A 25,679-nucleotide genomic window follows, 5' to 3' on the forward strand; every position below is an offset into this window, starting at 1 on the left:
TTAACGTGTCGGGGGCGGTCCGTGACCACCCCTGACACATAGTGCCGGGTGTCAGCTGTGATAATCAGCTGACACCCGGCCGCGATCAGCGGCGCTCACCACGTGGGCGCCGCTGATCGCGCTAGACGTACTATCCCATCCATGGGCATAGGGGCCCGGGTCCCATGGACGGGATAGTACGTCTGATGTCAGGAAGGGGTTAAATCACAGGATTAAAACAATCACAGTAGGAGTCAGGTGAAGTGCTAGTACATTGGGATTCACAAGTACTGTGATATCCCCAGCTGTCTGATATACAGAACCAGGACATACAGCCATAAAGGGGCAGCACGCACTGGCTTGCCATTCAAGCAGACCCAGTAAACTTTCAGGGCACCAATGACCCTATTATCCTCACTCCTGTGCTTAACCACTGTGCCCACCCCGATTGACGTTACCATTACAACGTCCTTGAGGCTGGCCACCAAAGCCGAGCCTGTTCACCACCATGAGGTTTTACATCCTCTATTAGTTAAAATGAGTCCACCTTAACTTGTCTGCAACTTCCACCTGACTCCTAAACCGCCACCAGAGAGGCCATTTGACACCTTAAATGGACTCGACCCCCATCAACCATGCCTAATAAAGCCATCAACCATTTCTACATGCTATGGAAAGACTGTGCACACAAGTAATACAAAATAAAAAATAAAATTCCAGAGCTCCCACAGATTAATTTTATCAATGCCATGCTACCAAGTTATGATCGATAATACGGTAACTACAGCAAAATAACAGTTGCTAAACATCCTGCAATGAGGATCACCATAATGGGGAATGTGGAAAGTAAACCATAATTAAGGTCGTAGCTACAGTCTGAATACTTGTATAATGACATCTGTCATGCCTCAAAAAACTATTATACCGCATGCATTGTAGCCAGCTCTAATAATTCACCAATTCACAGATTTTAGTTCTAGAAACCACCATTATTTACAGTAGCTGTGCAGTAAAATTTCTTAAACCCACTTGCTATCACTACCCGAAAAGTGATGAACATATCAATAGAAAGATATTATAAATAGGGAGTAATTAAAAACTATACACAATATAACATCAGCATTATAACTGACCATAAAATAACGTTCAGAATATCTGGAAGTAGTAATTTAAATAAACCTAAAGCAGAAAAAGTCTACAAAGGCATTATTAATAACCCTGCCACGCCATTGTTAATTGTTTTTCATGCACTTGATAACATTTACTGTTGACCTCTCCAACTGGGTCAAAGGTATTGGGAATAGGCATATTGCCCTTCATGTTAACACACTTGATTACTTTACCCTTAGCCGCTCCCATTGGCTCAAGGGCATCAGGAATAGGCTTTCTGCCCTTTGTGTTAATGCACTAGATTATACCCTTAGCCGCTCCCACCAGCTCAAGGCCATCGGGAATAGGCATATTGCCCTTCATGTTAATGCACTTGATTACTTTACCCTTAAGGCCCTTTTACATTTAGCGATGCACCAGCGATCCGACCAGTGATACGACCCGGTCAGGATCGCTGGTGCATCGCTAAATGATCGCTAGTGAGCTTCCACACAGGAAGATCTCACAGCGATGCAGCAGCGACGCAGCGGACGATACTTACCTTTCACACACAGCGATCCTGACGTCCTCCCGCCCGCGTCCAGCGTCGCTCGTCTCACACAGCAGGAAGCCCAGCAGGAAGCGGACGACGAGAAATGGAGCCGTGCGATGAGCGACAGACAGCGGGGGAGCCGGTCAGAGGTAAGTATCACACATAGCGATATCGCTAGCAATATTGCTATAACGTCACAAAATCAGTGACGTTTTAGCGATATTGCTAGCGATATCGCTATGTGTAAAATCCCCTTTTGTCACTCCCACTGACTCAAGGGCACACAGATTAGGTACATTGCTCTTCAGTTTCATGCACTGGATAACTGCATTGTCCAGACGACAACCTTGAAAGAAACATGGTTTGGTTAATATAAACAGTCAACAACCGTGTCTCGGCATTCTCAAGTCACATGAAAAAAGAGAGAGGGTCCTTGAAGCTATGGATTGTATTGAAAAGCAAGCCTACCTTGTTCTCTTCTCCCCTCCAGCCGCTGTTCCTGGCTCAGAGGAGCCAATTTATTCTGTAGTCATGCAAAATATGATTGCCATGACTCCAGGGGCTTTACCCTAACAGGGTCCTATAAAATATAAATGCTTCTAGATACCAGGGGGCCATACCGTGATGGTCACCCCTCCATACCAGGGGGCCATACCGGACATGGTTACCCCCTCCACACCAGGGGGCCATACACGAGATGGTTACCCTCCACACCTGGGGGCCATACCTGAGATGATTACCCCTCAAAACCAGGGTGCCATACCTGAAATGGTTACCCTTCCAAACCCAGGGGGGTCATACTGTGATGAACAACCCCCAAACCAGAGGTCCATACTTAATATGGTTACCCCTACTGACCAATTTATAAATAACTTCAAGGACCCACTAAAAGGAAAATAAATAACTGTTTTTGTTTTTTAAATTTTCAATTCATGTTATTATTAAAATAAACATAAAATAAACATCAAAGCATAAATAACATTAACACGCTGGAGGGAGTCCTTGAAGCTCCCAAATCTGGTGATTACTAGAGTTGAGCGAAACGGGTCGAAAAATTTCAAAAGTCGCCGACTTTTGGCAAAGTCGGGTTTCATGAAACGAAACCCGACCCTAGGATGAGGTCGGCCACGAGGTCGGCAACTTAAGCGCCAAAGTCGCGTTTCAAAAGTTTGTTTTGCGCTCTTTTTCAGCCAATCAGGATCCACGGACACTGTGGCTGTGGGCAACGTGATGACATAGGCAGGGGTCACCACCAACTTTCAGAAGGGCATGCAAGTGATTGGCTTGCTTTGGTGGGCGTCACAGGGGGTATAAAAGGGCGTGCATGCCGACCGCCATGTTACTCATGCTGATCTCAGAATAGGGAGAGCTGCTGCTGATGATGATTTTGTAGGGAGAGCGTTAGGCAGGGAAGAAGACACCAAAAACTGCTTCTGCGGCTAGCGATTTTGCCTGTACAACACACCAGTCACTGTGTGTGCAGTGCAAGTGGAGGCTATATTTTGCTGGATCATCGGTGTTGGCTGTTAGGCTGCCTTCTAAGGCTTCCTGATGGCTGCATTGCTGTTTACCCACTGCTCTGCAAACTTCTTTTTTAAAAGCAATCCCAATTTTTTTTTTTGTCCTGGTGAGGTACTGAGCGTGCATTTTTTCACACCATACAGCGGTGCACACTCCTCACACAGTACCGTGTAACAGCTGTTATCACAGCCACAGTGTAGCTATCTGTGTGTCACTCTGTAAGGATAAGTCGAGGACATGTTCCGTTCTTACAGACCTGCACCTTCTAGTTTTGTCTAGCTTTCAAACAGTTAAATATATTTGCTGTTTGATCACATTCAAAACTATAGAGAGACAGCGTGTGTCAGTCAGTATACTTAAAAAACACGGAGCTTGACAATTTTACGTACACCGGACAGCCGTGTACGTGCACGCTCCTCTCTCAGTACCGTGTAATGGCTGTTATCACGGCCACAGTGAAGCTGTGTGTCGCTCTGTAAGGATAAGTCAAGGACATGTTCCGTTCTTACAGACCTGCACCTTCTAATTTTGTCTAGTTTTCAAACAGCTAAATATATTTGCTGTTTGATCACATTCAAAACTATAGAGAGACAGCGTGTGTCAGTCCGTATACTTAAAAAACATGGAGCTTGACAATTTTACGCACACCGGACAGCCGTGTACGTTCACGCTCCTCTCTCAGTACTGTGTAACGGCTGTTATCACGGCCACAGTGAAGCTAACTTTGTGTCGCTCTGTAAGGATAAGTCGAGGACACGTTTCGTTCTTACCGACCTGCACCTTCTAGTTTTGTCTAGTTTTCAAACAGTTAAATATATTTGCTGTTTGATCACATTCAAAACTATAGAGAGACAGCGTGGGTCAGTCCGTATACTTAAGAAACACGGAGCTTGACAATTTTACGTACACCGGACAGCCATGTACGTGCACGCTCCTCTCTCAGTACCGTGTAACGGCTGTTATCACGGCCACAGTGAAGCTATCTGTGTGTCGCTCTGTAAGGATAAGTCGAGGACTTGTTTCGTTCTTACAGACCTACACTCTAGGGAGATTCCTATTCTGCCCAATTCTATATACACCTTGTAGTTTGTCATACACTAGCCAATTTCTGCCTGTGACATAGCGGTGATATTCACTGGGCCTCACACAATCCAAAAGTGTCCAGTGTCCACAAGTGTGTGCTGAAATTCAAAATCTCCGTTATCCTCTAGTCACATTTTTCACACCTGCGACATTAAGCCTGTGACACAGCGCTGTGATATTCAGTGGGCCTCACACAATCCAAAAGTGTCCAGTGTCCACAAGTGTGCGCTGAAATTCAAAATCTCCCTTATCCTCTAGTGACATTTTTCACACCTGCGACATCGAGCCTGTGACATAGCGCTGTGATACTCAGTGGGCCTCACACAATCCAAAAGTGTCCAGTGTCCACAAGTGTGTGCAGAAATTCAAAATCTCCGTTATCCTCTAGTGACATTTTTCACACCTGCGACATCGAGCCTGTGACATAGCGCTGTGATATTCAGTGGGCCTCACACAATCCAAAAGTGTCCAGTGTCCACAAGTGTGTGCAGAAATTCAAAATCACCGTTATCCTCTAGTGACATTTTTCACACCTGCGACATCGAGCCTGTGACATAGTGCTCTGATATTCAGTGGGCCTCACACAATCCAAAAGTGTCCAGTGTCCACAAGTGTGTGCAGAAATTCAAAATCTCCGTTATCCTCTAGTGACATTTTTCACACCTGCGACATCGAGCCTGTGACATAGCGCTGTGACATTCAGTGGGCCTCACACAATCCAAAAGTGTCCAGTGTCCACAAGTGTGTGCAGAAATTCAAAATCTCCCCTGTCCTATAGACACCTTGTACATTGTTTTACATTACTATATAGTTTGTTGGATTTTGTCTACATTTCTACCAAAAATGAGGAAGGCTGATGGAAGAGGCCGTGGAATTGGGCGGGGGTTGGCAGCTGGTAATGATGGTGTTGGTGGTGGATCTGATGGTAGTGGCAAAAGCAAAATAGGACCAAATGCAGGAGGTGTTGAGCCTGCGTCATCGTCTAGCTCCACAAGGCCTCGAAGGCTTAGTTTTCTAGGAGTTGGCAAACCGCTTTTAAAGCCAGAGCTTCAGGAAAAAGTTTTGTCTTACATTGCTGACTCAGCCTCCAGCTCTATCGCCTCCTCTTCTGAAGTTGTAAAAAATAAAAGCACTGAGTCGTCATTGGAGGCTCATGTTCATGAACCACACCTTTCCTTGTGTCCTTCACCCCAACCAAGATTGAAGGATGACGCAGGCCATACTACTGATTACTCCATGGAGCTGTTTTCACATACCATGCATGGATTATCAAGTGAAATGGTGAATTACCCAGGCCAAGATGAATCTGACATGGAGTGCACTGATGCACAGCCACTGAGAGATGATTCTGCTGGTACATTCACTCAGAGCACTACATTGTCCTCGCAGTGTACAGAGCAAGATTCTGACCCTGATGAGACTCAGGTGCCCCTTCCTGCACACTATACCACAATACACGGTGACACAGAGGAAGGTGCACATGACATTGAAGAGGAGGTGATGGATAACCCAGTTGTTGACCCAGATTGGCATCCATTGGGGAAGAGGGTGCTGCTTCCAATAGCTCAGATGAGGAGGAGGAGCATCGACAGCAGACATCGACATCGCAACAGCTGTTATCTGGCAGGCCCGGAGCACTCCAAAGACAGGTTCCAAAAATCAAAAGAGTTGCTGGACAGCTTGTCCAGAGGGTCAAAGATCACAGTGTGCTAGGCCGCAAAATGTCTGCCAAAGTAGGAAGAGTGCAGTGTGGCACTTTTTTGAACAAAATCCTCATGATCAGGCCAAGGTTATCTGTAAGAAGTGCGCAAAGACCTTTAGCCGAGGGAAAAATCTGAAAAATTTGAATACCAGTTGCAAGCTTAGACATTTAACCAGCATGCACTTGCAAGCGTGGACACAACACCAAACCTCAAGTACCACATGTGCAACTGATCAGAAAGAAGGTAGTCAGCAACGCTACATTGTTTCCCCCACTGTAAACCCATCGGTTAGCACAGCAGCAAATGTTGAGGTGTCGTTGCAAAGCCACAGCAGTCAGGGAATCCCACTGTTATATCAATGAAAGACTGAATCTAGGCCATCAGAAAGAACACCAACTCCATCACCATCATCAACCCTCTCTCAGTCCGCCCTGTCCACCGCTACTTCCACCATATGCAGCTCTCAAGTCCTGCTCACCCTCTCAGACACTATGAGTAGGTCAAGAAAGTACTCAGTCTCTCATCCGCGTACACTGGGTTTGAACGCCCACATTGCCAAACTAATCTCGTTAGAGATGATGCCCTATCGGTTGGTGGAAAGCGCAGCTTTCCGCGAACTCATGGCCTATGCAGTACCACGCTATGACCTACCCAGTCGCCACTTCTTCTCTCGCAAAGCCATCCCAGCCCTCCACCATCATGTGAAAGACCGCATTGTCCATAAACTCAAGCAGTCAGTGAGTGGAAAGGTGCACCTCACAACTGATGCATGGTCCAGTCGGCATGGCCAGGGCCGTTACGTGTCCATCACTGCGCACTGGGTTAATGTGGTGGATGCAGGGTCCACAGGGGACAGCGGTGGTGGGACAGTGCTGCCTAGCCCACGGTATAGGAAACAGTTGGCTGTAGGCGTTTGACCCTCCTCCTCCTCCTCCAGAAGCGAAAGCTCGTCCACAGAGCACAGTCGTACGAGCACTCCATCTGCAGCTGCCACTGTTGCACACGATGTGTCCCCCTATCGAGCAGCTAGTGGAAAGCGTCAGCAGGCTGTGTTGCAGATGATGTGTTTGGGCGACAGACACAGCGCCGAGGTGCTGGCCGAGTACTTTCAGCGACAAACTGAGTCATGGCTGGGCAGTGTACATCTTGAGGCAGGCAAGGTAGTTAGTGATAACGGCCGTAATTTTGTGGCAGCCATAGCCCTTTCAAAACTCAGCCACATACCTTGCTTGGCTCACACCTTGAACCTGGTGGTGCAGTGCTTCCTCAATAATTATCCGGAGTTAACAGCCCTGCTCCAGAAGGTGCGAAGACTGTGCGCGCACATCCGCCAGTCGCCTGTACACTCCATTCGTATTCAGAAGCTGCAGCGATTGCTCCACCTTCCCAACCACCGCCTCATTATCGACATTGCAGCAAAGTGGAACTCCACCCTGCACATGGTTGAGCGGCTGTGAGAGCAGAGGCAGGCCATAATGCATTTGTGGGAGGATACACGGCCTGGCACTTTGAGAGCAGACATGGAGTTGACAGGTGTGCAGTGGTCGAAGCTGATAGACCTCTGTAAAGTCCTTCAGTGTTTTGAGGAATGCACACGGCTGGTAAGCGCAGACGACGCCATCCTAAGCATGAGCATCCCACTTATGCATCTGCTCATGCAAACTTTGATGCACCTTAAGGAGCAGGCGTCTGCAGCCAATGTTGATGAGGAGGAAGAGGTGGAGGGAATCCTTGATGACATTCAGCCATTGTCTTCTCAGGGACCTCTCCTGGACAAGGTGGAGGAAGAAGAGGAGGAGGAGGATGATGATGGGGATGATTACTTAGGGGAGGAGGATGCATCTCGAGGGGCAAGAGAAAATGTTGGCGTGGCAAGGTCTGGTACAGGGTTTGTGCGTGACTGGAGGGATGTGGATTTGCCAGAAAGTGATCCTCCACCCAGCACTCACAGTTAGAGTTGAACGAAACGGGTCGAAAAATTTCAAAAGTCGCCGACTTTTGGCAAAGTCGGGTTTCAAGAAACGAAACCCGACCCTAGGATGAGGTCGGCCACGAGGTCGGCGACTTACGCGCCAAAGTCGCGTTTCAAAAGTTTGTATTGCGCTCTTTTTCAGCCAATCAGGATCCACGGACACTGTGGGCAACGTGATGACATAGGCAGGGGTCACCACCATCTTTCAGAAGGGCATGCAAGTGATTGGCTTGCTTTGGTGGGCGTCACAGGGGTTATAAAAGGGCGTGCACGCCGACCGCCATCTTACTTCTGCCGATCTTAGCATAGGGAGAGGTTGCTGCTGCTGATTCTGTAGGGAGAGCGTTAGGCAGGGAAGAAGAAAAAAAACTGCTTCTGCTGCTAGCGATTTTGCCTGTACAACACACCAGTCACTGTGTGTGCAGTGCAAGGGGAGGCTATATTGTGGTGGATCAGCGGTGTTGGTTGTTAGGCTGCCTTCTAAGGCTTCCTGACAGCTGCATTGCTGTTTACCCACTGCTCTGCAAACTGCTTTTTTAAAAGCAATCCCAATTTTTTTTTTGTCCTGCTGAGGTACTGAGCGTGCATTTTTTCACACCATACAGTGGTGTACGCTCCTCACACAGTACCGTGTAACGGCTGTTATCACAGCCACAGTGAAGCTATCTGTGTGTCACTCTGTGAGAATAAGTCGAGGACATGTTCCGTTTTTACAGACCTGCACCTACTAGTTTTGTCTAGCTTTCAAACAGTTAAATATATTTGCTGTTTGATCACATTCAAAACTATAGAGACAGTGTGTGTCAGTCCGTATAATTAAAATACACGGAGCTTGACAATTTTACGTACACCGGACAGCCGTGTACGTGCACGCTCCTCTCAGTACCGTGTAATGGCTGTTATCACGGCCACAGTGAAGCTATCTGTGTGTCACTGTGGAAGGATAAGTGGAGGACTTGTTCCATTCTTACAGACCTACACTCTAGGGAGATTCCTATTCTGCCCAATTCTACATACACCTTGTAGTTTGTGATACACTAGCCAATTTCTGCCTGTGACATAGCGCTCTGATATTCAGTGGGCCTCACACAATCCAAAAGTGTCCAGTGTCCACTAGTGTGTGCAGAAATTCAAAATCTCCCTTATCCTGTAGTCACTTTTTTCACACCTGTGCCATCGAGCCTGTGACATAGCGCTCTGATATTCAGTGGGCCTCACACAATCCAAAAGTGTCCAGTGTCCACTAGCGTGTGCAGAAATTCAAAATCTCCCTTATCCTGTAGTCACTTTTTTGTCACCTGTGCCATCGAGCCTGTGACATAGCGCTGTGATATTCAGTGGGCCTCACACAATCCAAAAGTGTCCAGTGTCCACAAGTGTCTGCAGAAATTAAAAATCTCCCTTATCCTGTAGTCACTTTTTTCACACCTGTGCCATCGAGCCTGTGACATAGCGCTCTGATATTCAGTGGGCCTCACACAATCCAAAAGTGTCCAGTGTCCACTAGTGTGTGCAGAAATTCAAAATCTCCCTTATCCTGTAGTCACTTTTTTCACACCTGTGCCATCGAGCCTGTGACATAGCGCTCTGATATTCAGTGGGCCTCACACAATCCAAAAGTGTCCAGTGTCCACTAGTGTGTGCAGAAATTCAAAATCTCCCTTATCCTGTAGTCACTTTTTTCACACCTGTGCCATCGAGCCTGTGACATAGCGCTCTGATATTCAGTGGGCCTCACACAATCCAAAAGTGTCCAGTGTCCACTAGTGTGTGCAGAAATTCAAAATCTCCCTTATCCTGTAGTCACTTTTTTCACACCTGTGCCATCGAGCCTGTGACATAGCGCTCTGATATTCAGTGGGCCTCACACAATCCAAAAGTGTCCAGTGTCCACTAGTGTGTGCAGAAATTCAAAATCTCTGTGATCCTGTAGTCACTTTTTTCACACCTGTGCCATCGAGCCTGTAACATAGCGCTCTGATATTCAGTGGGCCTCACACAATCCATAAGTGTCCAGTGTCCACAAGTGTGTGCAGAAATTCAAAATCTCCCCTGTCCTATAGACACCTTGTACCTTGTTTTACATTACTATATAGTTTGCTGGATTTTGTCTACATTTCTACAAAAAATGAGGAAGGCTGGTGGAAGAGGCCGTGGAATTGGGCGGGGGTTGGTAGCTGGTAATGATGGTGTTGGTGGTGGATCTGATGTTAGTGGCAAGAGCAAAATAGGACCGAATGCAGGAGGTGTTGTGCCTGCATCATCGTCTGGCTCCATAAGGCTTCGAAAGCTTAGTTTTCTAGGAGTTGGCAAACCACTTTTAAAGCCAGAGCATCAGGAAAAAGTTTTGTCTTACATTGCTGACTCAGCCTCCAGCTCTATCGCCTCCTCTTCTGAAGTTGTAAAAAGTAAAAGCACTGAGTCGTCATTGGAGGCTCATGTTCATGAACCACACCTTTCCTTGTGTCCTTCACCCCAACCAAGATTGAAGGATGACGCAGGCCATACTACTGATTACTCCATGGAGCTGTTTTCACATACCATGCCTGGATTATCAAGTGAAATGGTGAATTACCCAGGCCAAGATGAATCTGACATGGAGTGCACTGATGCACAGCCGCTGATAGATGATTCTGCTGGTACATTCACTCAGAGCACTACATTGTCCTCGCAGTGTACAGAGCCAGATTCTGACCCTGATGAGACTCAGGTGCCCCTTCCCGCACACTATACCACCATACACGGTGACACAGAGGAAGGTGCACATGACATTGAAGAGGAGGTGATGGATGACCCAGTTGTTGACCCAGATTGGCATCCATTGGGGGAAGAGGGTGCTGCTTCCAATAGCTCAGATGAGGAGCATCCACAGCAGACATCGGCATCGCAACAGCTGTTATCTGGCAGGCCCGGAGCACTCCAAAGACAGGTTCCAAAAATCAAAAGAGTTGCTGGACAGCTTGTCCAGAGGGTCAAAAGATCACAGCGTGCTAGGCCGCAAAATGTCTGCCAAAGTAGGAAGAGTGCAGTGTGGCACTTTTTTGAACAAAATCCTCATGATCAGGCCAAGGTTATCTGTAAGAAGTGCGCAAAGACCTTTAGCCGAGGGAAAAATCTGAAAAATTTGAATACCAGTGGCATGCTTAGACATTTAACCACCATGCACTTGCAAGCGTGGGCACAACACCAAACCTCAAGTGCCACATGTGCAACTAATCACAAAGAAGGTAGTCAGCAACGCTACATTGTTTCCCCCACTGTAAGCCCACCGGTTAGCACAGCAGCAAATGTTGAGGTGTCGTTGCAAGGCCACAGCAGTCAGGGAATCCCACTGTTATATCAACGAAATACTGAATCTAGGCCATCAGAAAGAACACCAACTCCATCACCATCATCAACCCTCCTCTCAGTCCACCCTGTCCACCGCTACTTCCACCATATGCAGCTCTCAAGTCCAGCTCACCCTCCCAGACACTATGAGTAGGTCAAGAAAGTACTCAGTCTCTCATCCGCGTACACTGGGTTTGAACGCCCACATTGCCAAACTAATCTCGTTTGAGATGATGCCCTATCGGTTGGTGGAAAGCGCAGCTTTCCGCGAACTCATGGCCTATGCAGTACCACGAAATGACCTACCCAGTCGCCACTTCTTCTCTCGCAAAGCCATCCCAGCCCTCCACCATCATGTAAAAGACCGCATTGTCCATGCACTCAAGCAGTCAGTGAGTGGAAAGGTGCACTCCATCTGCAGCTGCCACTGTTGCACACGAGCTGTCCCCCTATCGAGCAGCTAGTGGAAAGCGTCAGCAGGCTGTGTTGCAGATGATGTGTTTGGGTGACAGACACACCGCCGAGGTGCTGGCCGAGTACTTTCAGCGACAATCTGAGTCATGGCTGGGCAGTGTACATCTTGAGGCAGGCAAGGTAGTTAGTGATAACGGCCGTAATTTTGTGGCAGCCATAGCCCTTTCAAAACTCAGCCACATACCTTGCTTGGCTCACACCTTGAACCTGGTGGTGCAGTGCTTCCTCAAAAATTATCCGGAGTTAACAGCCCTACTCCAGAAGGTGCGAAGACTGTGCGCGCACATCCGCTGGTCGCCTGTACACTCCGTTCGTATGCAGAAGCTGCAGCGATTGCTCCACCTTCCCAACCACCGCCTCATTATCGACATTGCAACAAGCTGGAACTCCACCCTGCACATGGTGGAGCGGCTGTGCGAGCAGAGGCAGGCCATAATGCATTTGTGGGAGGATACACGGCCAGGCACTTTGAGAGCAGACATGGAGTTGACAGGTGTGCAGTGGTCGAAGCTGAAAGACCTCTGTAAAGTCCTTCAGTGTTTTGAGGAATGCACACGGCTGGTAAGCGCAGACGACGCCATCCTAAGCATGAGCATCCCACTTTTGCGTCTGCTCATGCAAACTTTGACGCACCTTAAGGAGCAGGCGTCTGCAGCCAATGTTGATGAGGAGGAAGAGTAGGAGGGAATCCTTGATGACATTCAGCCATTGTCTGCTCAGGGACCTCTCCTGGACGAGGTGGAGGAAGAAGAGGAGGAGGAGGATGATGATGGGGATGATTACTTAGGGGAGGAGGATGCATCTCGTGGGGCAAGTGAAAATGTTGGCGTGGCAAGGTCTGGTACAGGGTTTGTGCGTGACTGGAGGGATGTGGATTTGACAGAAAGTGCTCCTCCAACCAGCACTCACAGTGCATCATTGACACCGGGAACATTGGCCCACATGTCAGATTATGCCTTGCAGATCCTAAAAAGGGACCCCCGCATTGCCAAAATGATGAACGATGACGACTACTGGTTGGCCAGCATCCTGGATCCACGCTATAAAGGCAAATTACAAAACATCATGCCAGAGGAGAACCTTGACCTAATATTGACTAATAAACAAGCAACTCTGGTAAATCGGTTTCTTGAGGCATTCCCAGCACACAGCAGCGGTGATGGTTCTCACACGAGCCGTACGGGCCGGGGGCAGCTTGGCAGAGGTGTTCATGGTGCACACAGCAGAAGTGGCATTGGAGACAGAGGTTTCATGACAATGTTGTGGACTGATTTTTCAAGTACCGCTCACACAACTGGTAATACTGCATCGATGGAAAGTGACAGGAGACAGCAGTTGTCAACTATGGTTACAAACTACTTTTCCTCCCATATCGATGTTCTCCCACACAGGTCATTCCCCTTTGACTATTGGGCCACTAAACTGGACACCTGGCCTGAATTGGCACAATATGCCTTACAGGAGCTTGCTTGCCCAGCTGCAAGTGTGCTATCGGAAAGAGTCTTCAGTGCAGCTGGATCAATCCTGACAGAAAAAAGGACCCGTCTGTCAACCCAAAATGTGGATGATCTAACCTTCATTAAAATGAACCATGCATGGGTTTCGAAGGATTTTGTCCCACCTTCCCCTGATGACACATAGGGTGACAGAAAAATGGCTTGCTTTGGTCCACCTCTTCCTGGGACTTGACCTATTTCGCCTTTTGCATCAGCTGAATGTCCAACATCAACATATGCCACTTTCTAAAACTCCCTAACTGTGCTGCCTCCCCCCCATGGCCGGGGTCACCACCTAGCGCACGACACCGTGCGAGTGCCGTTGCCCTGGACAGGTGGGTAGGCCGACTCTTGGGAGCGGGCACTGGCACAGGGTCCCTCATAGTGCAATCAAGTGTCTCTGACGGTGGTGGTGCACACCCGCCATCAGACACACCGCCGTACTATGAGGGGCCCAGTGCCAGTACCAACGCCCACGAGTGTGCCCCCCTTGCTTGGGCAGGGCCCCAGCATTTGCAATCTTTACCTCTCCCTGCTCCTCCGCTGTGTAGTCTGGGCCGTCAAATCCATACTGTGCCTGACACCGTCTGAGCCTGCCTCCTGATGTATAGACATATATTTTGAATGTGTACGCTATCCATACATATTATCCGGGGATACGGTACCCTTTCTCACCTTTGTGCAATCACGTGCAATCCATACTGGGCCTAACACCGTCTAAGCCTGCCTCCTGATGTATAGACATATATTTTGAATGTGTACGCTATCCATACATTTTATCCGGGGATATGGTACCCTTTCTCACCTTTGTGCAATCACGTGCAAGCCATACTGGGCCTAACACCGTCTGAGCCTGCCTCCTGATGTATAGACATATCTTTTGAATGTGTACGCTATCCATACATGTTATCCGGGGATACGGTACCCTTTCTCACCTTTGTGCAATCACGTGCAAGCCATACTGGGCCTAACACCGTCTGAGCCTGCCTCCTGATGTATAGACATATATTTTGAATGTGTACGCTATCCATACATGTTATCCGGGGATACGGTACCCTTTCTCACCTTTGTGCAATCACGTGCAAGCCATACTGGGCCTAACACCGTCTGAGCCTGCCTCCTGATGTATAGACATATATTTTGAATGTGTACGCTATCCATACATGTTATCCGGGGATACGGTACTCTTTCTCACCTTTGTGCAATCACGTGCAAGCCATACTGGGCCTAACACCGTCTGAGCCTGCCTCCTGATGTATAGACATATATTTTGAATGTGTACGCTATCCATACATGTTATCCGGGGATACGGTACCCTTTCTCACCTTTGTGCAATCACGTGCAAGCCATACTGGGCCTAACACCGTCTGAGCCTGCCTCCTGATGTATAGACATATATTTTGAATGTGTACGCTATCCATACATGTTATCCGGGGATACGGTACCCTTTCTCACCTTTGTGCAATCACGTGCAAGCCATACTGGGCCTAACACCGTCTGAGCCTGCCTCCTGATGTATAGACATATATTTTGAATGTGTACGCTATCCATACATGTTATCTGGGGATACGGTACCCTTTCTCACCTTTGTGCAATCACGTGCAAGCCATACTGGGCCTAACACCGTCTGAGCCTGCCTCCTGATGTATAGACATATATTTTGAATGTGTACGCTATCCATACATGTTATCCGGGGATACGGTACCCTTTCTCACCTTTGTGCAATCACGTGCAAGCCATACTGGGCCTAACACCGTCTGAGCCTGCCTCCTGATGTATAGACATATATTTTGAATGTGTACGCTATCCATACATGTTATCCGGGGATACGGTACCCTTTCCCACCTTTGTGCAATCACGTGCAAGCCATACTGGGCCTAACACCGTCTGAGCCTGCCTCCTGATGTATTGACATATATTTTGAATGTGTACGCTATCCATACATGTTATCCGGGGATACGGTACCCTTTCTCACCTTTGTGCAATCACGTGTAATCCATACTGGGCGTGAGAACGGCTGGCGAGCTGTTAAGCAAGCTACAGCACCTGTGGTTTGCACATGTAAGTTTTTCATTTTTTCAGGAATGACGGTTAGGCCTAATTCCGGAACTGCGGTTGACCTGCACTTACTGGGAAATCATCGTTCGCGGGTAATAATTGTAATCAGTGATCCCCATCACTAACGTTGTTTAGTGGGTTATCTGCACCTGTAAGCGACAAACGCTGGCCTTTTCAGTGTAGCGCACATGCAGCCACGGACATGTAAGGGCATGACACACCAGTTATTGGCCAATCTCATGTGCCAGAGCCTCACGTGTCCCTCTAGTAAGCCAGACTCGGACCGCGGGGCATGACGGAGTCTCGTTCGTTAACGGAGTTAAACTTGCAATGTGTGCATCTTTTCTGTAGCTGGCATGGTTGAGGTTTCCCAGGTGGAGTCGAATTTAACCGTAGGCTCCACTCCTGGTGGTGCCCTTCTGGACATTCCTTTAAGGTTCAGCTTTGCAACCATACTGCCCACGTAAAACAAACACTTTGCCTTCATGAACGCTGTTTGGAGGGTCATGACTCGTGGGAATAACGCCACCCAATCAGTTAACCTGCTAGAGAGATCTTTCGCTGCTCCCAAGCATGACATCACACTCCCTAGGAGGAAGGTAATGCCACTGTGGCGACCGTACTCCTGGGGGCTACACAAGTGCACTGATGCCCAGCCACTGCTCGATGAATCTGCTGGTACATTGACCCAGACCACTACATTCCCCTCGCACGCTACACGGCCTGAATCTGACCCTGATGAAACTCAGGTTACCCTTCCCATATACAGTTCCATCTTACTCGGTGACAAAGAGGAAGCTGCAGATGAAAGTGCAGGTTCGGCCCACCCGCCATCAGACACACCACCGTACTATCAGGGGCCCTGTGCCAGTGCCGTCGCCAACGACTGCTTGCTCAGGATCACAGCGCTTGCAAGGTTGAAATACTGTGCAGTGAGATGGAAGATGGGGACGACGAGGAGTCCAGACTAGTACAGGGATTCCCTAGCGAGGAGACTTATTTGATTGTTTTCAATGTTGGGACAGCAATTTTTGGGGAGCACTATACTCTGGAGAATGATAGGTGGGGCCCACCATACACTGGAACATTCCAAAGGTGGACATCAGACACTGGAGCAGCATTTACAGGGCCCATTATACACTAGAGCATTAGAAATGGGGCCCATTATGTTTGGAGCATTATTTGGGCCCATAAGACAGTGGAGATTCATCCATGGGGACCAACATATACTGTAACATTATGTGGAGCTCATCATATACTGTTTCAAACATTATATGGGACCAATGATTCTGTATGGAGAAATAGATGGGCCTCGTCATGAGATGTAAAAAGTGAAGTATTTTTCATTGTACTATACCGCTATTTCTCTGCCGTATCGGAGCATGATGAGTTGTGGTATGTGTTAAAGGGGCGCTCTTTCGCCCAGGGCACATGAAAACCTGGAGCCAGCCCTAGCCCCCCACAACTTTAGCCAAATAACCCCCATTTTTCAGTGCGTAACTTGTATTATGAAGTTAATTAAGGTTGACAAGCTTAAGTAAGAAGAATTGATGCTTGAGCATTCAAATGGCACTGTAGGTGTGTTTCCTGTCCTCCTCTCACTGCCGACTTTTATTCCCCATTGACTTACATTGGGTTTCGTGTTTCGGGACGACCCCGACTTTTCCCTATAATCGGCCGATCTTGCTCGACCCGACTTTTTGAAAAGTCGGGTTTCACGAAACGAAACTCGACCCTAAAAAAACAAAAGTCGCTCAACTCTACACACAGTGCATCATTGACATCGGGAACATTGGCCCACATGTCAGATTATGCCTTGCAGATCCTAAAAAGGGACCCACGCATTGCCAAAATGATAAACGATGACGACTACTGGTTGGCCAGCATCCTGGATCCATGCTATAAAGGCAAATTACAAAACATCATGCCACAGGAGAACCTTGACCTAATATTGGCTACTAAACAAGCAACTCTGGTTAACCGGTTGGTTGAGGCATTCCCAGCACACAGCAGCGGTGATGGTTCTCACACAAGCCGTACGGGCCGGGGGAAGCTTGGCAGAGGTGTTTGTGGTGCACACAGCAGAAGTGGCGTTGGAGACAGGGGTTTCATGATAATGTTGTGGACTGATTTTTCATGGACCGCTCACACAACTGGTAATACTGCATCGATGGAAAGTGACAGGAGACAGCAGTTGTCAACTATGGTTAACAACTACTTTTCCTCCCATATCGATGTTCTCCCGCACAGGTCATTCCCCTTTGACTATTGGGCCGCTAAACTGGACACCTGGCCTGAATTGGCACAATATGCCTTACAGGAGCTCGCTTGCCCAGCTGCAAGTGTGCTATCGGAAAGAGTCTTCAGTGCAGCTGGATCAATCCTGACAGAAAAAAGGACCCGTCTGTCAACCCAAAATTGGATGATCTAACCTTCATTAAAATGAACCATGCATGGGTTTCCAAGGATTTTGTCCCACCTTCCCTTGATGACACATAGGTTGCCAGAAAAATGGCTTGCTTTGGTCCTCCTCCTATTCCGCGAACTTGACCTATTTCGCCTTTTGCAGCAGCTGAATGACCCACATCTACATATGCCACTTTGTAAACATACCTAAGTGGGCGCCCCCCCCATAGCGGGGATCACCACCTAGCGCACAAAACCGTGCGAGTGCCGTTGCCCTGGACAGGTGGGTAGGCCAACTCTTGGGCGCAGGAACTGGCATAGGGTCCCTCATAGTGCAATCAAGTGTCTCTGACAGTGGTGGTGCACACCCGCCGTCAGACACACCGCCGTACTATGAGGGGCCCAGTGCCAGTACCGACGCCCACGAGTGTGCCCCCCTTGCTTGGGCAGGGCCCCAGCATTTGCAATGTTTACCTCTCCCTGCTCCTCCGCTGTGTAGTCTGGGCTGTCAAATCCTTCACTGGGACTGCCACTACAAATTGATTGAACTGAAAGATGATGGTTAAGATGTAGCTATGCCCTGTCCTGCTGGCCGGGCTCTAGCTCCAGATGATCAGTGGCTTCCATATCTTATGGACGTCGACTCACAATTACATGCAGTGGTGGTTTATCATCAGCTTTCAGTTTTCCTACTCACAAACGTGTGACATTCCGGCGCACATTTCAAAATGTGCCCTCTCATGCAAATCAAATAGAATCGCCTACGGCCTGTGGCTTCTGTCTTTTGCACTCCAAAGTTACGTGACAGATCATGATAGCCAGTGAGCACCATGTTTACATCACTCCCTGTGATAAAAATTTGATTGAGATGAGTAACAGTGATGGAATCAACGGAAGTGCGATACAGCAAGAGTTTATTCACAAAAAAATGTTTTGACTGTCTCAACACACAAATTAATTGAGGGTCAGCATCGCCTATGAGAATTGTGACGGAAGTTTTTCCCGTGAATAATAATTCCTAGATTTCTGCAATCAACAGCCTTTATGTCACTAATTGTATGCATCTCATTTCCTATTGCAGAGAGGCTGGACTGTATTACCGAGACAGAAATATATATGAAGATTTAAAAATAACACCAAAAGTATATAGTTGTGTACGCCTCAAATGCATTTCCTTTTTTCCACTTTATAGATTGCTGTGTAATCCATACTGAGAACACGGAGATTTTACATGTTTAAACTATGCTATATATACCTGCTATCCAGTGATAAAGTACCCTTTCTCAACTTTGTACAATCTGGTCAAATCCATACTGGGCCTGAGAACATCTGAGTCTGCCTCCTGATCTATAGACTTATATTTTTAATGTGTAAACTAGGCTACATATATATATATGTGTTATCCGGTGAAACTGTACCCTTTATCAACTTTCTACAATGTTGTTGAATCCATACTGGGCCAGAGAACAGCAGCCGAGCTGTTAAGCAAGCTACAGCACCTGTGGTTTGGACACGTAATTTTTTCAGGAATGACGGTTAGGCCTAACTCCGGAATTGCGGTTGGCCTGAACTTACTGGGAAATCATCGTTCGCGGGGAATAATCTGAATCCCAGATCCCTATCACTAATGGAGTTCAGCAGGTTATCTGCACCTGTAAGCGACAAAAGGTGGTCCTTTCAGTGTAGCGTGCATGCAACCCCGGACATGTACTGGAATGCTAGACCTGTTATTGCTCGATCTCACGTGCCACAGCCTCGCGTATCCCTCTAGTAAGCTTGACGCGTACCGCGGGAAATTGCCGGAGTCTCAGTCGTTAACAGAATAAAACTGAGAAATCGCTAGCACAACTACAAACGGACATACCACACCACACACAGAATCGACAAAGCTTGCAATCTGTCCATCTTTTCTGTAGCTTGTATGGTAGTGGTTTCCCGGGTGCAGTCCAATTAAGCCACAGGCTCCACTCCTGGTGGTGCCCTTTTGGACATTCCTTTAAGGTTCAGCTTTGCAATCATACTGCCCCCGGAAACCAAAAACTTTGCCTTCAGGGACGCTGTTTGGAGGTTCATGGGAATAACGCCACCCGATCAGCAGTTGGCATATGGGTCGCCCTCCCAGGGCTGTGGGGTACTCGGTACCGGGCCGGTGTCAGTGGGATGTGTCACAGCAGCGATGACCCGGACGGTGGCCCTGGGCGCCCATGTAAATGGCATGGTATAATGGTAAAGAGTTTATATAGATAGTTTGACGCCACCTGTGGTGTTCGGCAACATAGATGTTAGGCCGACGCTGCATGCAGATCTTCTGGGACTGATGGTGTTGTGCAGCAAAGATGGTGAAGCTCCCCACAGGTGGAGCTGGAGTCCCAAGGAAGTGTAGATGTAGTGATGGGGGAAAGGCACAGGCGGTGTAGGTGCTGGTACCCAGATGTAGCGGTGCTGGAATAACTGTAGGACACCAGAGCGTGCAGTTCCAAAGCTTTACTCACAGTCTGCAGGTTACACAGATGCCTGCCTCCGTGCTGTGTCCTCCGGGTCAGGACCTCTGCCAACCTCCGGGACCAGAATGGAAAGCTCCCTTCCAACACTCTGCCAACATGTACCTTCCTGAACGTCTCCTTTCTAGCGCTTGTGGGGGAAGCACTACAGGACCGTGGTTCACTGAAACGCCTCCTGTCTAACAGATGTTCCTCAGACTTTACTTTTATGGCAGACAGCTGTAGCCTTTTCCTTCTGCCTCGCACACATCGATGCTGGGGCCTCCGAGCCTTAGTTGGGTACAGAGCATTTATAGCTGCTACTTCCCCCGGTTTCTGCTGCAGGAACGTCAGTGTCCCTACAAACTCGGAGACCGGAATCCGGACCATGCGCTCCAGCTAGGAGTGAGCCTTAACTCTTCTCATCCTCCAGCTCCCCTTCTCACGTCCATACACTTCCCCTTCCCTGCACAGAGTGCCGTAACTTACCTCCTACCGACCACTGAGAGCAGCTCCTCAGCAGTCAGGTTCAGAGGTCTCCCTGCTGGCCTGGAGTGGGAAATGTGTTGTGTGTTGGTTTCACTGCTAGAGAGATCCTTCGTTGCTCCCAAGCTTGACAACACACTCCCTAGGAGGAAGGCAATGCCACAGTGGCGACCGTACTCTTGGGGACGCCACAAGTGCACTGAGGCCCAGCCACTGCTGGATGATGCTGCTGGTACATTGACCCAGACCACTACATTCCCCTTGCACTCTACACAGCCAGAATCTGACCCAGAGGAAACTCAGGTTCCCCTTCCCGCATACTATACCACCTTACACGGTGACAAAGATGAAGGTGCAGATGAAAGTGCAGGTTCCTTGAGCAGGTGGGGGGGCATACTCATGGGCGATGGCACTGGCACAGGGCACCGCATAGTACGCAAAAGTGTCTCTGCCGGTGGGAGGGCCTAAACAGCCAAGTGCAGTGAGATGGAAGATGGGGACGACAAGGAGTTCAGAGTAGTGCAGGGATTCCCTAGCAAGGAGACTTATGTAATTGTTTTCAATGCTGGGACAGCAATTTTTGGGGAGCACTATACTCTGGTGAATGATATATGGGGCCCACCATACACTGGAGCATTCCAAAGGTGGACATCAGACACTGGAGCAGCATTTACAGGGCCCATTATACACTAGAGCAGTAGAAATGGGGCCCATTATATATGGAGCATTATTTGGGCCCATAAGACAGTGGAGCTTCATCCCTTGGGACCAACATATACTGTAGCATTATGTGGAGCTCATCATATACGGTTTGAAACATTATATGGGAATAATGATTCCGTATGGAGAAATATATGGGCCTCATTACTCTGTATAGCGCACTAAGCGCTGGCCATAATACTGTATGGAGTTATATACTGTCCGTTTTTGGAGGTATTGGAGAATTTAAAATGGCTATCAGTCATGAGATGTAAGAAGTGAAGTATTTTTCATTGTACTATACTGCTATTTCTCTGCCGTATCGGAGCATCATGAGTTGTGGTATGTGTTAAAGGGGCGCTCTTTGGCCCTGGGCCCACGAAAACCTGGAGCCAGCCCTCCCCCCCCACAACTGTAGCCAAATAATCCCCATTTTTCAGTGCGTAACTAGTATTATGAAGTTAATTAAGGTTGACAAGCTTCAGTAACAAGAATTTATGCTTTTGGCATTCAAATGGGCACTGTTGGTGTGTTTCCTGTCCTCCTCTCACTGCCGACTTTAATTCTCCATTGACTTACATTGGGTTTCGTGTTTCGGGACGACCCCGACTTTTCCCTATAGTCGGCCGATTTTGCTCAACCCGACTTTTGGAAAAGTCGGGTTTCATGAAACGAAACTCGACCCTAAAAAACCAAAAGTCGCTCAACACTAGTGATTACCAAGCATAAAATGAACCAACAATTACTCCCAGCTGTTACCCCACTAGCTCGGGAGCACCATAACCACAAGGGTTCCAATGTCCACTTGAATTTCCTGGGGATCCGACAAACCCTTGCCGAAACTCCCCTCCACCTTTCACCAGAACTATATTAAATTCCAAAAGGAGGAAACCATATCCCAATGGATCCCCAAGTCCATATTTAACCAACTTCAAGGACCCCTCCAACCGCTCAAGATGTGGGATAAGTGAGGGTGAAAACCATGCAGGTTTACAACCAAGGTATACAACAGGTTAATAATGAAAAATATCCCATCGTAAGGTCCAGAAATAGACAGAGATGGGCAATGCTGTGTTATATGCTGTAACCATAAATGAGAAGCCGCCTGCTCCTCTACAGCAACAGACAGACTCTAATCACCAGCTGCGCATAAATGGTAAGAAATATAATATGTAGGTCTGATATAAGCTGCCTGCAGCCATAGGTGTGTGAGCAAAAAACTGCAAGTTCTGTATCCCAGTCACTCTACTACATACAATTACAATAGAAAAGAGACAGGGCTGAAAACTGGGCCCATGATGTGTTTTCCAGAGCAATGTGCAGCCTCACACTAGGAGTGCCCACTCACTGCCTGCCATGTGCTGAGTTATTAGTGCCCACTCAAATGTGCCGAGTTACCCACCGATTATTTATTTTACACATGATAAAACATAATCTATTCAGGCCTGTGCTATCCACCATCTTAGGTAATATAAAACAAGCTCCCGGTGGGTATACTCTGATCATGCAACATACGAGGGAGACAATATACAGAAACAGGATGGATATATCCGGCAGGACAGCATGTAACATAAGAGGACTAAAGGCAGCAATAGCTACAGAAATTAAGCACTAAGCTGGAAGTCATGTCCAGATTATATGTACAGCCAGGAAAATGACCTAGAGACACAGGATGTTTATACACAGCATGATCCGTATATAGCAGAGTGAGGAGTGATATCATGTATACAGACCTGTGGTACAGGTTAAGTACACAGCACAGGAATAGAGCCTTTACACATATACCACATATAGTGAGTAACCTGGTTACACTGGATCTGTACACCCAGCCTCACAGTATGTAACAGAGATGAGGTCACATACAGATCATCAGACTGGGAAGGGGGGATAATCAGCACACAGCAAGGTCAGTATACAGTGCACTAACATAAAGTGCAGCCTCTCATCATCATACATATACCATCCCCCGACTGCTCCTCTCACCAGTGTCTCTAATACATGTGACTGCCCAGCTCCACCATAGTAATGGCAGACACTGCTCTGTCCTATCATACATAAACCCAGAACTCTGTATAATACAGCAGTAATGTGGTATATCAGAAATGTCTGCAGGGTGGTCACACAAAAGCTGCCTCTGCAATAAGTGAGGGAACATGGCAGCTAAGTGAATTTCTGAGGTAATCTTGATCCCAGATATGATGTAGGAGCTGATACTACACTAGTACACACTACACAATGTCTGAGGTGAATGCAGAGTAGCATATCAAACATGTCTGCAGGGAGGTCACACAGAAGTTGTCTCACAGTCCGTGAGGAAAATGTAGCATGCACATGAGGGACATGGCAGCTACATGAATTGCTGAGGTAATATTGATCCCATACATAATGTAGGAGCTGATACTACACTGGTACATGATGTCTGAGGTGAATGTGCTCCTATCATCTGTAAATGTGAGGTGATATCCCCAGTATTATACTCCCTGAAACTGCAGACATGCTTCCTCCTGTTCATCCTGTGTAAGAAAGAGGGAGAGAGACAGATTTCCTGTTCTATATAAGCCCCACCCTCCTCACAGTAACCCCCCAGGCACAGACATACTGTGCTTCTTACTCTGAAAGCAACATCACTCTTGCTTAAAATCTACACCACTACACCAAAAAAGCTGCAGGAGTAAAAGTCCACCCATCCCCAAGTCATGTCCTCCTCCGCCTATGGCTCCAGTGGTTTCTATATCAGGATTGTGAATATGCAACTGGTCCTTGAATGATAGCACTGTATTCATAAGCACTTTATCAGAGGAAGAAAAAAGTACCTGAGAGTCTGGATGAACTCCTCTGCTGTCACCCAGACAGTTCTCTCAAAGGTTTGCTTGCCTGAGGACAAGTTGCACAACTCTTAAGAAACTGTCTAGAGAGACCACAATACAGATAGGGTACAAGATCTGGTCTACGTTTTCTCTCCACAGCACGAAGACTGGAATCTCTAACCTCGAGTAAATGAGCATGAAGTATAATGGGCACCCTGCTGTTCACCAGTCACTCACAGATTCTACAGTCCATTCATATGGCCTGGGACATGGCATCTGCCAGAGAACAAGGAGTGTCACGAAGGACCAGAGCATCTTTAAGAGTTTCGGAAAGGCATTTTCGGAACTGGCATCTGAGAGCTGCATCATTCCACAGAACTTTAGTAGACCACTACCGAAACCCAGTGCAGTAGTCCTCAGCAGAGAGGCCCCCCTGTGCCAGGTTCATGATTTTAACCTCGGCGACCAAGATCCTGTTGAGTTTGTCATAGATCAAGTCTAAAGCATCAAAAAAGGCATCCACAAAAGACCTTTCTGGGGCTTGTGGGGACAAAGAAAATGTCAAGGTCTGAGGACCCCCTCACAGTAGGGAGATGATAAATCACACCTGCTGGAACTCATCCACTGACGTCCAGGGATGCAGGGTAAAAAGTAACTTACAACTCTCCTTGAAAACCCCAGACTTTTTTTCTCTCCTGAAAATTTATCAAGGAGGGCCATTACAGGTTCAGGAGAAATCAGTTATACATCAGAAGGTACTGACATCCCAGCTATAGCAGGGCTATCAAGAGTCTTCATGAAACTAATCATCTGACCCTGCAGCTGTTGTGATAATTACAGACTCTGGCATTCCTTACCCAGTGCTAGCCACCAGGATTTTCCAACTGTACGAGGTAGATCCCAAGCCTTGTATGCTTCTGCAGTCTCCCTTTCTGCTTCGAATGCAGTGAGTGCTGCTGAGCACAGACGCCGGTCCCAGCATCTTGCTCAGGCTCATGCTGTTTGCTTGGCTACTGCTGACATTCCAGCCAAGCCTATGGTAACCAGCAATAGGCAGCGGCAAACAGACGCTCTGGAATCTAAGTCCAGGAATCACCCAACTGAGCATGCTTGTAATGTGGCGACATCTCATTGGTGATCGGTCTTCAGCTGCTCTGGTGATGTGGCAGCTCCGATTTGGTCCACGAGCAAGGTCCTGTCTGACTGGACTTAAGCGGAGCATATAAATGGGTCTTTGGAGCGCACGTCGGTGCGCTAAGATCCTTTATGCTATATGTGTGTATGTGGATACGTTACCACTCTGTTTACACGTGTGCCACCTCTAGCACAGCGATTGTGTGTCTAGGCAGGCAGTGTAGGGTGGGAACTTCCGCTTGGCTCAGCCTCTGACTCCGGGCATCCTAAGTCGCATGTGCCATTAGCACAGCAAAGTGTCAGAGTGAGCACAACCATCAGCCTAGATTTCCCTGGGGGAAAGCTATAGGGACCCCAACTAGTGTGATTATCTGCTGTACTCCTGTGACGCTTAACAGGGTACAGCTCC

Source organism: Dendrobates tinctorius, unplaced genomic scaffold, assembly GCF_039654945.1.
Source record: "Dendrobates tinctorius isolate UK_male_01 unplaced genomic scaffold, ASM3965494v1 ptg000370l, whole genome shotgun sequence".
Lineage (NCBI taxonomy): Eukaryota > Metazoa > Chordata > Amphibia > Anura > Dendrobatidae > Dendrobates > Dendrobates tinctorius.